Below are 17,832 nucleotides of genomic sequence, written 5' to 3'. Positions count from 1 at the left end.
TCATACATCGATAAGTATTCAAGAGTAGATATTGTGTTAGATTTACTAAATGAATCATTGAAAGGCTAGATGTGAGAAGACAAAAGTTGGGTTCTGGAGTAGTTTTCTCTATGAAGATGACAACGAAACGAATTTTTTCAAGTGTCTTGCCGACAGAAATGCTTCTGTAGAGACTAATAACGATACTCTCCAGATACCCCTTGTAATCAGGGAGAGGCAGATAGACGAATGTTAGTCCATGTTCGGCCTGATTATGAAAATTGTTGTAAGACGGTAATATGAGGTAGCACCGACACAGATGTCGTAGTATTAAGAATTGCAGCACTCCAAAAATATAGTGGAACAAACTGTGAATAGGTTTTGGCAGGAATGAAGACTTTTAATTGCTTCCTGTACGTGATATATCAAATGCGTTTGGTCCTCGTGTAGCTACTCTTCCTTTCATTCATACATTCAGTGCATATGACACGAAGGGAATAGGTCAGATTGGATGACATAGGATGTATTTCAACATGTAAGGGACGTACTTATTTCTTTGCTGAAGTATAAAGACACATACAAGGACATAAAAGAAGCATTCGTTTACATCATGGATGACAGAACACCGTCACTATTTGCTGTTAACGAGGCACGATGTAAATTTTTACCCAGGAAGCAGCGGCATTGTGATGTAGTTCCGCCTACAAGAGAGTTTTTTTCGGAGCACATCCAAAGAGCAGCGTATCAAGGAGGATAAGTTTGGGCTCAGCCTGATTTATGTACCAATTCATGAACACTGGGGTTGGACGAAAGAAAAAAAAGTTGCATCCTCCTGTCTGGAACTTTTGAAATGAGGAGGCGAAAAACCCAGTTGTGTTGGTGACTGTAAATGCTACCGTTCTGTCCTTCCTTGTACGAGTTTTGTTATTGGCTACTGTCCGATAATTTTAAGATAACGAACCTGTCTTTCTAACAAAACTAGGCATTTAATCTTAACAAAGAATGTGATATCACTTGTTAAATTGATGAAAATTATAAAAAAAAATACATTTTCTAAAATTTTGCCGCCATTTTGAAACCGGAAATCACTCCTTTTTGTCATTTATGTGTTGTTTTTCCGTACTTTAGGAACTGTAATTTACGCTTAATAAAACCTTACATTGGATTATACCTATAACACAACTTTCAAAGATTTACAACTGGATGTGACGCCATTTGCAATATGATCGGTGGCCATCTTGAAAAAAATGGATTTTTTTTATGGCCAGCACCTGATTTCTTTAAATTATCGTTTAGTCCACCTGTATACCAAATTTCATGCTTGTATTTCATACTTGTGTTATTACTTGTTAAGTTGATGAAAATTATTAAAATATTTTTACGTATTTGCATCTAATTTGGAACCGGAAACCACTATTTTTCTTCAGTTATGTGTTGTTTTGTCGTACTAACATGACTAAGGAGCTGTTTTTAACGTTTTGTCATATCTTACATTGAATTATACATAACACATCTTTAAAGGATTAAAATCCCTTGTAAAATTGCTTGAAAGTAAAAAAAATCGAAATTTTTTACTCGTTAGCCGACATTTTGAAACCGGAAGTCACCTTATGTTTCATTAATGTATTGTCTAGTCGTTATTTATGAACTGTCATTTTCTTTTTATCAAATCTAACAATGGATTTAACATATAAAACACCTTTCAAAGGATTAACAAATATTGGCTAATTTGTTATGACGCCATTTTCAAAATGTGTGGTGGCCATCTTGAAAAAAATGATTATTTTTTTCTGGCCAGCAGCGGATTTTTAATAAGTATCATTTAGTTAACCTTTATACCAAAGTTCATGCTTGTATCACGATTTGCACAATTATGTCCTTAATATCTCCCACTATTTAAGTATATATAAGCAACATGTGGAGTTCGTTTTTATTACTGCCGAATGACTTTAAAGCTAATGCCATTTTCTGCATGTTATGAAATATTCAGAAAAGCTGATCATTTTAGGTAAATAGATAAAAGGAGAAGTGTCCTGAGTGCAAATGAGTCAACTCTCGATCCAAGTCACAATTTGTAAAAGTAAACCAGTATAGGTCAAACTACAGTATTCAACACTGATCATTGTCTCGAACCGAACACAAGCTATAAAGGGCTCCAAAAATGATTATTGTAAAACCATTTAAATGGGTAAACCAACGGTCTAATATATATAAAAAACGAGATAAGAAAAGCACTAATGAACCACTTCAATGAATCATGAAAACCACTGAACAACAGGTTTCTGACTAATGCAGCGGGATTAAACGTTTTAATGGGTACAAACCTTCACTCTTGTCGCCATATCTGAGCGGCTAATTGTCAGTTTGAAAAGTCCACTTATTTTCTTCAGAAATCGACCCATTACCAGTTGGGGATGTTTACAACGGACAACATTATCATTCACATCATTAAAATTTCGTTTTGTGTTAAATCAGCCATTCAAATTTTCGTTCCCTTGGTATTGAAATCCTTTTTATATAAAGTTTTCTTGGTTCAATCGGGTAATTTATATGTCTATCAGGATAATTAAAACCATTGCGATGAATTCAAGACTTGAAGTTATTTTATTTTCTTATGTATTTAAATTACTGTAAAAAGGGTGCATATTTTTTTACAAATTTCAGTTTACGTTATTGCGAAGTATAGTTATTTCTTTTCTGAACTGCTGCCAAATACACATTTGATAAGATATAAATTTCAACTTCCAACTCCGAAAAACATCAAATTAATATTTTATAGAACCTTTATGTAGGAGTAATGGGTGATATTTATTTAGAGATATTGATGATCTACTAACAATTCAATAATCTCATTTGATATTTTAGTATATTTAAGCAACATGTGGAGTTCGGTCGTATAACTGCCGGCCGAATGACTTTAAAGCTAATGCCATTTTCTGAATATTACAAAATATTCAGAAAAGCTGTTCATTTTAGGTAAGATGTGGCCTGAGTGCCAATGAGTCAACTCTCAATCCGAGTCTCAATTTGTTAAAGTAAGCCAGTATAGGTCAAACTACGGACTTTAACACTGATCATTGTTTCGAACCGAACACACGCTAGTGTAAAACCATTTAGATGGATAAACCAACGGTCTAATATATATAAAAAAAAACGAGAGAAAAAAACACTTACGAACCACTTCAGCAAATGAAAACCACCGAACAACAGGTTTCTGACCAATGCAGCGGGTTTAAACGTTTGAATACGTACAAACCTTCACCCTTACCTAAAACAATAGTGCTACATTACAAAATAGAAGGGTACACTTTAAGATACCATTTGAACTAGCTTAACTCAATCAAAAGACATATTCAAACAAATGAAAATACACTAAATGAATAAATTTGATCTATGACACCATGCAAAATTAAAAATCAATAAAATAAGGGGTGAGATGTAAAACATTTTTTTCCTGTCAGTTGTCGACACTTTACTCTAAGTCATATCATTATCTTAGTTCTAATAATATGATAGGAAACAACAGAGTCTCTGAATCAATGATATATAACACAAAAGAAGAACAAATGTAACACTTATCGGAATATTTACATATATGATATATACGATAATTAACTTTATTGTCATTTTGTGTTTTTATCCTTTGACCTTTTAGTGATAATTTGTTTTATCATCCTACACGCGTGAGTAATTAAGCACGCAGGTGTCATTGTCAGTGTACTTCTCAACGACGTCATAGGCAAAATAGCGATACACAGATTAGAAATGGTTTTCAAACTCAAGGGTGTTCACCCGCCATATCTGATCGGCTAGTTGTCAGTTTTAAAAGTCCACTTTTTTTCTTCAGAAACCGAGCCATTACCAGTTGGGGATGTTTACAACGGACAAAATTATCATTTACATAGATAGGGTAATATATATGTCTATCAGGATCATTACAACCATTGCGATGAATTTAAGACGTAAAGTTATTTCATTTTCTTATGTATTCAAATTACTGTAAAAAGGGTGCATATTTTTCTACATATTTCAGTTAACGTTATTGCAAAGTATTGTTATTTCTTTTCTTAACTGCTGCCAAATACAAATTTGATAAAATATAAATTGCAACTTCCAACTCCGAAAGACATTTTATGTAGGAGTAATGGGTGATATTTATTAAGAGATATTGATGATCTACTAACATTTCAATAATCTCATTTGACATTTACGTATGTAAACATGTATGAGCAACATGTGGAGTTCATTATTAAAACTGCTGATTGACTTTAAAGCTAATGCGATTTTCGAAACTCTGTTCCCATACATCCTGTCATTGTATTATTGTGCTTCTGTTAATTTTTGTATTATTGTCTTTCATTTTCACTAATGTTCTTTGTCTATATACCTTTTTTGCTTTTTTTTTTTACATATTATGTGTTTGTTTTAATCGTGATTGAGATTAAAAAATAATGTTGACTGCTGTATCCCTATTTTTGACAGGTTTACCTATTATGTCGGTTTATTATATTTCGTTGTCATCATAATGAAATTTGATGCGCCTGTCAAACAAGTCAGAGGTTTAGATAGCTATAAACCCAGGTTTAATCCACCATTTCATACATAAGAAAATGCAGGTTCCAAGTAAGAAATATGAAAGTTGTTATCCTTTCGTCTTATGTGTTTTATCTTTTGATTTTGCCATTTACGCATACAAGATATATATGATAATTAATATCGTTTTAATTTTGGTATTTTTGTGATAATTATTTTTATCATACTACTAGCGTGAGTGATTAGGCACGCACGTGTAATTGTCAGTGTACTTATCAAAGACATTATAGTCAAAATAGCGATAGACAGATTATCAATAGTTTTCTTACTTCGAGGATGTTCACCCACCGCATCTGATCAGCCAAGTTTTAGTTTCAAAGTCAATTTCTTTCTTCAGAAATCGAACTATTGCTCAAAACAAACGTAATTATTTTTTCCTTCGTAAAAATTTCTGATGGTGTTTAAATGTTCGTATGGATCAGTTTTAAAAAACATGTCCTTGAATTCAAGATGTAATGTAGTATTATTTTTATATCTATATAGTTTAATTGTAAAGTGGAGGCAAATTTTAACAAATTTCATATTATGTTGTTGTAACGCATTGATTTCTACTTATTGACCTGTTGTCAAATACAAATATTGGTGAAATATTAATTGTAACTTCCACCTCCGAAACCCCACTATGACATAATAAGCGAGATACGTAACGTTATAAAACTGACTTTTCAAAACATCTATGATCTCAAATTTCTTTATTAGAAAAAAAGAACATTGAGAACTGAATCGCAATTTCAGGTTACTTTTAAAGAATTTTGATATTATTGAAATATCTATTTAATCATGATTAAGATAATATAAATGAGTTTGATAAACATTTTATACCACATTGATTTTAAAACATTATACTTATAAGCTAATTGAAATTATATGTTTTCAAAACAGGCGGGATAAAAAGAGAAATTTTAATACAGACAACTATGTGCTGTTGGACAGGTTTTAAGTTCAAGAATCCAGAGATATATGAAACGATTACTATTTTTTTATATTTTCTTGTGCATTTATCCATTGGTTAAACATATAATTGACATAAAGCCTGGCTCTCTACTCCTAGGAAAATATATGATTCTAAAGGGGTGCCTACATTGCATGTCAGGTGAATTAAAAAGATGACGCCCTACATGACGAAGCACTTGGACTTGATCATAATGGTCGTTCGTCTGGTACTTCCAGGTTTTTTTAACATTAATTTGTTAATTTTAATAGATTTACGAAATTTAAACATTGGATAGCTACTGGTAATGCTAATTAAACCATTTGGTTTAGCCAGATTCATTACATGCTGAATTTCAAAGTTAAAATCACTTCACCTAGACTCTTATACTGTATCAATCACTTTTCGTTCTTACTCGTAAAAGTCAATTGCTCGTCATAGATAAATGAAATACATATACAAATTCGTTCGTGGATCGAACATGCGATACTACTCGACAACAGATAATGTGTACAAGTTTTTTGATTATTTAGATAAAAATATAAGTTGATGATGGATTTTTTTTACGAAAATACATCAAATATTTGACAATGTGGGCTTATGCAGAATTTTGATAATCAAATTATACTTTGTTTTTTGTCAATGAACTAATTCTTTATTGCAATATCAAGTTGCGTCATCTATTTTAACGGATGTAATTTCCATATACTTCATTGATGATATTTTTGTCACCAGCATATGCTGAAATTACACACAATATATACAAAAACATCAGCAACTAACATTCTCATAGTCTTAATAATGAAAAGAAAGAATTAATCTTAAAAATAAGATTATATCTAATTTCAAATGATTGTTGATTGTATGAAATTTACATTTAAGTAATCAAGGTAATGTTTACATGATAATCGCAATGCTTGCATATGTTTCTTAAGAAATAGTTTGATTTTGGTGTATGTTTTTCAACCAGGTATTTTAATTGGAATCGTGATGTTTAGTCTTAAGTTTTCTATGCTTTTGTTATTCAGTAGTGTTTTTCTTTCTGCTGTTTTTTTGTTGTTGTAAAATCACAGAAATGTCAGTGTTGAATTCTCGCCAATAGAATACAGGGTCTTGCAAAACAGTTGACCTTCAATGCAGTTTTAAAAAACCAACAGTTTTTACTGATGCAACTGGAAAAGCAATGTTCAATGGCTCCTTTAAAACAAAAATGAATATAGCTTCTTATCTTTGTAAAAAAACAAACTCAATGATCCAGATTAATCAATCTGAGTACCATCTTGGGTTTAAAATTTGCCTGTAAAACTTAATTACGCTTTTTTAACCTAATTGAAATGCGTGTTTTTTTCTTTCTTATCGCTTCCTACTCGGTTTTAAATTCATGAAAGTGTTTTCTGACAATGAAGTATAATACACAACGAATAATAATTCTAACATTTATTTCTCATATATAGAACAATTACAAAATTGACATGCATCACTTTTATACTCGACTTCGGCACTTGAAATCTAGTTCGGAATCTATTTTCAAATGGCTTGAACTATTATAAAATTGAGAATGGAAATGGGGAATGTGTCAAAGAGACAACAACCCGACCAAATAAAAAACAACAACAGAAGGTCACCAACAGGTCTTCAATGTAGCGAGAAATTCCCGCACCCGGAGGCGTCCTTCAGCTGGCCCCATAACAAATATATACTAGTTCAGTGATAATGAACGCCATACTAATTTCCAAATTGTACACAAGAAACTAATATAAAAATAATACAAGACTAACAAAGGCCAGAGGCTCCTGACTTGGGACAGGCGCAAAAATGCGGCGGGGTTAAACATGTTTGTGAGATCTCAACCCTCCCCCTATACCTCTAACCAATGTAGAAAAATAAACGCATAACAATACGCACATTAAAATTCAGTTCAAGAGAAGTCCGAGTCTGCTGTCAGAAGATGTAACTAAAGAAAATAAACAAAATGACAATAATACATAAATAACAACAGACTACTAGCAGTTAACTGACATGCCAGCTCCAGACTTCAATTAAACTGACTGAAAGATTATGATTTCATCATATGAACATCAGGCACAATCCTTCCCGTTAGGGGTTTAGTATCATACCATCATAACATATATGAGAAGAACATAACCCGTGTCATGCCAACAACTGTTTTTAGAATAAATGTCTTTAGTTCCGACGCAAAGACCTTATCAGTGACTCAATATTAACGCCAAAATATGCAATCTTTAATGACTTGACAACAGTATCGTAATTATATCCCTTCTTAATCAGTCTATTTAAAGGTTTTGTAAGTTTCTGAGGTGAATACTGACACCTTTGTGCTTTATAAAGAATATTTCCATAAAAAAATTGGATGTGAAATACCTGAACGTATAAAAAGTCTGCATGTTGAGCTATATTTACGAATGATGTCTTTATACCGATGATAAAATTTAGTAAAAGTTATTATAGTTAATATTGTACGTTTGAATCACTGAATTACCTTGTCGTTTCGACTGTAAAATTATTGTTAGCATATTCAAAAATTAGCAAACAGTGAAGTAACCCTGGATTTGGTTCTTTTGGTCTTTAAAGAAGTATTTACAGATTCAACGAGTCCGTGACTTTTAAGTAACTGTATTGTTTGTTTACATCCTGAAAATAGTGCATACATTAAAGCTGTCCGTCCAATGTTGTCCGACGCATTTAAATTTGCACTATTATCTAAAAGACACTTGATGATCTTTAATTTCTTTGGTATATTTTCCTCGTTCACTTTTAAATTACGCGCCAACATTAAAGGTGATACACCAGAGGTATTACAACCGTTCACATTGTGTCCTCCTTCTATTAAAAGTTTTGCAAGTTTGAGTTTCCCAAAGGATAAGGCATTCACTAATGAATTTTCCATTTTCTGAATTTCTTTTGTTTAGCAATAAAGATTAGACTTCTGTTTCAAAAAACAATGAGAGGTTTAACGGATTGTCTAATCCTGTGTTAGCTTTATATACTTTCAGAATCCTTTGAACGTCATACCACAGCATGGTATGGTCAATAACGAGACTTTCAGGATATAACGCCTCAATAACAAATAAAAGAAGAAATGTCAAGTTTTATTTGTTGAGTCTTTTAACGGTAACACTATTGTTAGGACTATGATACGTGTTAATTTGAGTTTAACATATGACGTTATAACACCTACATGGCATGATCAATAAATAAAATTGAGAATGGAAATATGGAATATGTCAAAGACACAACAAACCGACCTAAAAGCAGAAAATAGCAGAAGGCCACAAATGGGTTTTGAACGCAGCGCGAAAGTAGAATTAGGAGTCGTGTTGAAGACCGTAATTCGACCTAAAATGGTGTACGTTTACAAATTGTGCATGCATATGGAGAGTTGTCTCATTAACACTCATAACACATGTTATTATATATATATCTATGTGTGTGTTAGACTCAGATCGACATCCAGCATCTAATCAAAGTCCGTTCCTCAAATCCAAGGCCTTTTCTCAAATCGACGTCCAAATCTGACGTCACATTCCCAAATCGACATTCAATCTCTTGATACTATAATCGACGTCCAATGTGGCGGCATGTATTGACAAAACTACGCCCGATTGATTGTAGTCGTCTTTAATCGATGTCCAATATCAATAAATAATAAATTACTGGACTTAATTGTTTACACTCATTGAGGTACATGTTTTGTAGGTTTCAAACATTTATACATACTTTCCATATAGATTTTTTCAAACCGAAATAGGTATCATGCATATCAAAGTTTATCTTGATAAAAAGGTCATCGAATCGATCTACATAGTAGTGTGTCATTCCTATTCATGGTAACTTAACAAATGACATGCATGTAAGTATATGTCAATGAGAAAGCAACCTAACGACAAGGAAAACCAAACGACATCTATAGGACATTATTGAATCTTCAACAATAGACAAAATAAAGAAGTACAGCCAATTGTTTTTGGATTTTTTAGTATTATAATTCGGACTCTGTAAGATATATTTCAACAAATTTCTAAGTTTTACAACTGGAGTGAAACATATACGCCAGAAATTGGCATAATGTTTTTTGTTGTGTTGTTACACAACTGTTTTAGATTAAGTGCTCACACACATGTTTAACCCCGACATAATCTTTATGGGCCTGTACTGCAGTGGTTTTCGATGGTTTATGTCCGTTTGTTTGTTTTTTAGAAAAAAAATATAAATAAGACCGTTAACTTTCTAATTTGAATTGTTAACATTATTCATGTCATACCACATTTCCTTATTTTTATGTAATCTCTAAAATTAAAAAAATGATATCACAACCTGTTTACATATTTAGTCTATTATGTTATAAATCTTTGAAAAAACAAATTTTGTTAAATAGATCCTTTTTGTCACAGAAAATATGTATAATATGTCTAAAGGTTTCAGCTGCTGTCGGTTCAAGTCAATTTTGTATTCTGTGTCCAAAACGGACGTTGATAAGAGAAGCTAACATTTAGACGTCGATTGGGAGAAGCCACAAAATTGACGTCGAATAGATATGCATAAAATTGGCCGTCAATTCGGAAGGATATTTTATTGTGACGTCAGATTTGGACGTCGATTTGAAAAAACATGTAAAATTAAAACCGACAAATTACATAATAGTAGTGCATACATGAACGTCAATAATCTACTTTAGAGACATCCAAACTCGTACGAACAAGAACAACAAAAAGACTAAAAACATTGTACAATACACATAGGAAACTAAAGATTGAACATCACGTTTGAAATTGAAAACAACGGTGTTGAAAAAAAAAAATACAAAACAACATCAAACTCTGTCTAGCATTGCAATTGTCAGATAAATGTTACTGAAAAGTCTAATTACTATGAAAGTTCTTTTTTATTGTTCGTCATTCAACAGAAAAAAAAACGGACGAAAGATACCAGAGGGTCATCAAACTCATTAAACGAAAATAAACTGACAAAGCCTGGCAAAAATGTTCGTCTTACACATGTAACACCTACATGTGTAAGAATATTAAGTGATAATCATTTCAGGTAATGTCTGTGACATGATAACATTTAAAATAATTGATTTAACTTGAAGTTATTAGCGACATTCTGAGTTTGCTATCATCTGTGTGACATACTTTACAGTTAAGGATGTTAACTTCTTAATTTTAAGATAACAAGTCTTTCTAAAGCCTGTTACATACGAATATCTGAACTTTAAAAAAAAATGCGAAAAATGATTATCTCTATATTTTTCATACATTAAACATTTGCATTTTTTCTTTCAAATCCTATGACAAAATAAGATTTTCGAAAATGTGTTTTAAGATATATTAAAAGAAAAGCAGTTTCAGCGGATACCGTTTTTGTTGGCACTAAATTGATAAAACTACAGAATTCCGAATATCTGACATAAAGCCAAAAACAAGAGTAGCAAGCACCCTTAAATCAGACAATGTAGATAGTCATTGACATATAAAAAACGTCAACTCTAAAAAATGAAAACTTGTGCAGTAAAAAAAACCGATGAATTTCGGCATTGATCATTCTTACAAGACGTCCTTGATTGATGGTGTTTAAAATAAATTGACCTATCCGCTAAATATGCAAACTGCTAAAAGTCATATTCGTTCCCCTTTTATTAATATTAATTAACATGTATTATCCTCCAGTGTGAACATTATAAACGCGTATAAAAAATTGAAGTATCTCAATAGGTTAACACAAGAATCAAGGTATAAAACTAAATCTATGTAATTTGACATCTAGAAGTGTCATATGTGTCAGATACATTAGTATGTCAATACAAAGCAACGAATCCTGATATACCAATTAAATTCAATTTCATTTATTTTTATATTTACACACACATAAAGGTTTACACTCAGTAATGATGTCACGTGCGCATGTAAAACAAAAGTATTGCAAGCAACGCATCATGGTATAATACCTTCATTTAAACTTATGCTATATTACTGTGGATTCATTATTATTCGCGGAATACCAATTTTCGTGAATTCGGTGTCACAGGTTTACCACAAAATTAAATGTTCATCGAATAAAAAATTTCATATAGTCTTGTATATAGACCACGAAATCAAATTTTAACGAAAATGCAGGTGTTCCCCAATACACGAAAATCAGTACCCAAGAAAACAAATGAATCACCAGTATCAAATACACATGAAGGTACCATATGCGCATGTGATACATTAGTGCCTCGACAAATCATAGCAAAGCATGATGGTACATGTATAATACCTCGATTTCAATTTATTTTATGTTGTGACATACACATAAAGGTGTCATTAGCTGATATGATACATTAGTGCATCAAAAAACCATATAGAAGCATCATGATATAATACAGCACTATATAATTGTTATAAATTCACGGTAATTGTTTGAAACAGTGAAGTTAATAATAAAATAGTCACATCAAACGTTATCAACTAACGAAATGAGTAGAAAATATTTGTCATATTTATGACTTGATACACGCACCCTTTGAAGTAAACGTTTAGTTAAAACTGGTATTTGAGCTAAACATACCACTTGTATGAGAGCTGTTTAGAGTAACGTTATATTGACAAGCTAAGGTAAGCAGATAAACCAGGCATGTGCGTATTGTTATGCGTTTACTGTTCTGCATTGGCTAGAGGTATAGGGGGAGGGTTGAGATATCATAAACATGTTAAACCCCGCCGCATTTGTGCGCCTGTCCCAAGTCAGGAGCCTCTAGCCTTTGTTAGTCTTGTATTATTTTAATTTTAGTTTCTTGTGTAAAATTTAGAAATTACTATGGCGTTCATTATCACTGAACTAGTATCTATTTGTTTAGGGGCCAGCTGAAGGACGCCTCCGGTGCAGGAATATCTCGCTCCATTGAAGACCTGTTGGTGACCTTCTGCTGTTGTTTTTTTTATGGTCGGGATGTTGTCTCTTTTACACATTCCCCATTTCCATTCTCAATTTTATTTTATGATATGTTAATGTAACAATAACAAACAAGAATGTGTATGCATACACCACGGCCAGACAACACAATTGAATAAACAATTAAATATTTTCAACAAATGTGAGACCTTTAAAGTTAGATGTAAAAACACCAACACGTCAGTAACGATTGTACACTTTAAATATCGAAATGTTTGAAGATTGACATTTGTCATCTGTTTGATTTCGAGTTTGGATGTTGCTTTATGAGCCATCAATATAAGTTCTATAAATCATCTTGTAAAGGTGTTGATTAAAATATGTTATTTCATATCGGTTAAGAATAAGCTTATTGGATATAAAGGGGTCACATGACATTCTTTATTCTTCAGTAATCAATTCCATCGGTCTTTAACAGAACAAAACGGACCGGAAAACTGGTTGTTAACAGACTTTTACATGATAATGACCGGTGGGGCGTGGTTTCTCTGTGTTTTCACGCATTTCAGACGTTTCTACAGTTTACAGTTAAGAAAAAGGAAGACACGTCTGCTAATGAAGACAACTCTAATCACCATTTTGCTACTTATAAAATTATAGTAAACTTTATTGTGTATTTCATATACGGAAGTGACTTGCAGCTATTAAAAACTATGACCTGTCTTCACTCTTTCCTATAGAAATCGTACATTATCTCGAGGTTACTTTCAACTATTTGAAATTCATTTTAAAACATGGCTTCTCAATGAAATAAACATAACAGTCATTGAAAAACTGGTCATTATCGTGATATATGGACAGCCCGTAGGGCAGTGGTATTGACTGCGACAGCGATAATGACCTCACCTTTGGCTCAGTTATTATCACTGTCTCAGTCAATACCACTGTCCTGTGGGGAGTCCATATATCATGATAATGATCAGTTTTTCAATAACTATAATGTAAATATGAATTGTATCTTATAAATACGTATTTAATGATGTACTTAGGTGAGGTTTTGGCATGTGTGTCAAATGTTCAGACGCCTTGTTTTTTTTCCAAACAATACAAGGTAAAATATTTTCCCCCTTTACACCCATTTATTTTTTCATACAAGATTTAAACGCTCATAAAACGTCATTTCCCAAAATTATAGCAGATTGTTGATTTTCTTTCTTTTGATTTGAGACCCAAATAAAAACAATGCAAATGTAATGTAAAAGTCCGAGTCAGCATTTTCCAGCCATATTTTAAAACTCAAATACCTTAAAAAGGGCCTCAATAACCTATCAATATTTTTAGCTTATTTTGTTCCTTAACTTAAACTCTTTCAATTTTCAACTGTTATCAATTTAAATTTCTTGATTTTTTAAAATTTCACCTAAGTACATCCTTAAGGATTAGACAAATATGTCGTAATCGTGGGGCTTAAATAAAAGCAATAGTAGTATACCAATTTTCAATAGCCAACAATCGAACCAGCTGAACCAAATCTTGTCACAAACCGAACCCGAGACTTAAACCTTCAAAGTACTTGTTTATTGAAAAAAAATTGAATGTAAAAAAATCAACTGAATATTCATGAAGGATCAACATACGCCGTCAAGCCAGGTTGCACAAATATTGTAAAACTGCCACTATATAATTTACTTTTTCGATACAGTAAAAATGTTACGTTTCAAATATAAATACAAGGATAAACAAAATTAAAACTGCATGGTAGAAACCCCTTGCATTCAAGTCGTACCATTGGATTCAACTTCATCAGGAACTACAAAAGTGAAAACAAAACATAGAAAGATGCATAAATATCGAGTCATGCTAAGAGTCATCCGAACAAAAGGAACAAAAAAGCATAAAAATTACAAAACGAAACTGTAAAGTTAATTGAAAGATACACAGCATTAACTGAATAGATATTAATATATACAAAAGAAAATGTGTTATGATTTCCATTTAGACAAATTATATATTAAGTATTTTTTTTAGGTCTTGGCACTTTCTAAAAAACTTTTGACAAATAAAAATATAAACGTTTAAAGTAGAAGTATCTAATTGAAATTCTTTTAGCGAGCAAAAGTACACGAGTGGTAATACCATTATTCTTTCCCATACAACAACAGTATTCTTCATTTTTAGAACGACATTTTTCAAACAAATGTGTAGAATTTCTTTTTGGTTTAAAAAAAAAGAGATACTTGTCGTGGATCAATTTTGAAACTGCTGTAAAGAGTCCTTTGTATTTGGCTTTAAATGAACTGAAGCTGTTCAATATAGTTTTTATAAGAATTCTTCGACTGTTTTATAAATTGTTTATATCTTTGTCATTTTGGTCTTTTGTGGATAGTTGTCTCAATTGCAATCATACCACGTCTTCTTTTTTATGTGTATTGTTTGTTTAAATCCTGGTTAAAAAAAAAATGATACATTATAGCTTGTCGTCTTGTGTTGTCAATTGGAACCAGTTTTGCATTTTATCTAGAAAATATGTGATGTGTTATTTCTTTAGAATAATGTCCGCGACCACTTCAAGATTTATAGGAAGTAATATAGGTGTATCTTCTAATGCAATAACCGAATCAGAGTTTTGGCACCATGATATTTTGCTAATGTCTTTTCCACTATATTAATTATAAATCCTTTTAAAAAGGTTAATGAAAAAAAATACTAACTCAGTAACTGTGCGAAACAGGATTTATATACTTCTTTTTTTTTCTTTTTTTTTGGTGTCAACTTTTTAAATTATCTAATAATACCTGATATAACAAACCAGCAAATCAAATGTATAACAACGGAAAACATGCAACAACACGAGTGTAAAACCTGTCAAATAATAATGTGAATGTGAGAATTTCGTTAATGCTCACGGCCACTGAGCTTTTAAACATTATTAATGGATAATGACATTTCAAATGTACTATTTTTAAAACAACATAAATAGGTTCTTCAATGGATTAATGACCCTCCTTAAACGACATCTCAAAAGACACCGCATTACTTTTACTGGCGAAGATAACACTCTTTTGAATAGCTGAAAACAAGATCTAACATAGGCCAACTGTGATGCTATCAATTATCGCCTAAAAAACATTATACCACACAAGAATATGAGTGAAAATGCATAGCATACATTTCCGCAGGGATGGCATTGAATTCATTCATCCGTCCTTACCAACTGATGAAAAGAAGACAAGAGTATTACGCTTCCAAGATAGTTATATAAACTATCAACATCAAATATTGTTTTCGATCTTTCTCAAACAAAAGACGAAAGATGTAACATCTCTTCACTCGAGAGGCCGAAAGTTCAGTCCTCTACCTGTCCCTATTGATGAAACTAAATTAAATGAAGACCTACAAAATTTTGTCAGAAGTCTCCGCATTTATATTTTGAGTCGAGGATTAAAAATTTGATTTTCATTAATGATATTTAAACCTTGTAAAGCCACTTTGCCCTTGACTTAGACAACACTAGCCTTTCAAATGGACAATCATGTACCTGGATATGGTATCTTTTGTACCGCTTAATATAAAAGTTCATCAACTTAACGAGTTGTCCAATCTTGTAAATGTTTATCTTAATCTGTAGATTGATTGTGTTATCAATGAAAGAAACCATTTTTGTATCAGTGTACTTTCATGCATACTTTGTGATAATTTTAGTATTACATGTATAAGGTGTGTTCAACACCTTGACACTGGCCTTCTTTGTTGTTTTGCGGTTTTAACTGATCATCGCAATTGAGCAACACGACAGACATGCTACATGTGGAGCATCTCAGATCACCCGTTGTTTCCCGTTGCGTTTATGTTGCTCGGTCTTTAGTTTTCTATGTTGTTTTGTATATGGTTTTATTTGAATCTTCAAGTAATTCGAAAAACATTTGTTTCCTATTTTATACCATCTATAATCTTGAATATGAACATGATGAAGTCATCTATTTTGACGTAAATAAACGTGCTATTGCCTTAAACATGGAAGAAGTATTAACAATTAATAACAAACTTATATTTAATTTTTCTTTTTTAATATATAACTAAATTCAAGAAGGTTTTTCTCACTATAAGAAAAACTTTGTTACATTTATACAGTTACATAAATATTTTTAAAGAGTCTCACCAAGCAATATTGAAATTTTTTTCAGTAGAAAAACTACATGATAATTTAAAATAAAGAATGCTAAAAAGCATATTCACAATTACCAAACAGTGACGTTTCCCTAGATTTTGTTCGTTTAGTCTTTAAAGAAGTTTTTACAGAATCCACAAGTCCATGACTTTTAAGTAACGGTATTGTTTGTTTGCATCCTGAAAATAGTGCATACATCAGTGCTGTCCGTCCTATGTCGTCCGAAGCATTCAAGTTTGCGTTGTTATCTAGAAGACATTTTATTATCTGTAATTTCTTCGGTATATTTACTTCTTCCACCTGTAGATTACTAGCAAGCATTAAAGGTGTAACGCCTGATTCGGCACAAAAATCAATATTATGTCCTCCTTCGATCAGAAGTTTGGCAAGTTTGAGTTTCCCTAAAGAAAGAGCATTCAGGAACGTATTTTCCATTTTTTTCTTATTTTTTTTAAGGCAACAATGATTTAACGTTATAATTTATGTTTAAACGATTGACTGAATGTTTGTTTCATTTTCTGTCGGCTTTATATGCTTTGGAAAAACATTAACGTCATGACACAGCATGTTAAGACTAATAACAGGTAGAACAACGATATAACACTTCATATTTATATTGTAGAAATGTCAAAATATCATTTACCTCTCCAATCTATTTAAAGGCATCTATATTATGAAGACTTAGGTTCATGTAAATATGAATTGAAAAGTGTTTCCTTATAACACATGTAGCGTTTGTGTTAATACAGGTATATTGACAAAACCATGTTCTTTGTCTTTGACCCTAACCCTAACACTAACCCTAACCTTAACCCTAACCTTAACCCTGACACTAACCCAAACACTAACCCTAACTTAAACCCCAAATGTGTTAAAATTGTTGTTTTGGAAGCCTCACTCCATCTCGGATATGGTAAGTCTAGGAGGGTAACCGATTGGATTTTCGTATTAAGTTTTTTCACAAACTTCTCAAAAATCACAATTTTGGAGGGATGGGGGGTCGGGTTATGGTTTTTGGTACTTTTCATAGTCGATTTTTTTTAAAGTTCAACATGATCTTATGCTTCGATACTTTTGGACAACTAAGCTTGTAGTGAAGATCGCAAGTCTTTATCTGTTGTAGTTTAGGAGTTGGGGTTAACTCGGGGTTAGGCTTTACTCTCCCACAAACGTTTCTTCAGTGAGGTCGGAAAGTGCGGCCGTACATTTTAGTGATACCAATACGTTTTCATCCTTATGATTGCTTTTCCATCTTTTAGGAACAGTTAAC

General features: G+C 32.1%; 1 pseudogene; it reads left to right on the top strand.

Moving 5' to 3' along the window:
- Positions 1-17,832, top strand: part of LOC134692372 (methionine--tRNA ligase, cytoplasmic-like) — a 147,514-nt pseudogene that overhangs the window by 68,087 nt on the left and 61,595 nt on the right.

The sequence above is a fragment of the Mytilus trossulus genome, chromosome 12 (assembly GCF_036588685.1).
Source record: "Mytilus trossulus isolate FHL-02 chromosome 12, PNRI_Mtr1.1.1.hap1, whole genome shotgun sequence".
Taxonomy (NCBI): Eukaryota; Metazoa; Mollusca; class Bivalvia; order Mytilida; family Mytilidae; genus Mytilus; species Mytilus trossulus.
This window is presented reverse-complemented; position numbering and strand designations above follow the sequence as displayed.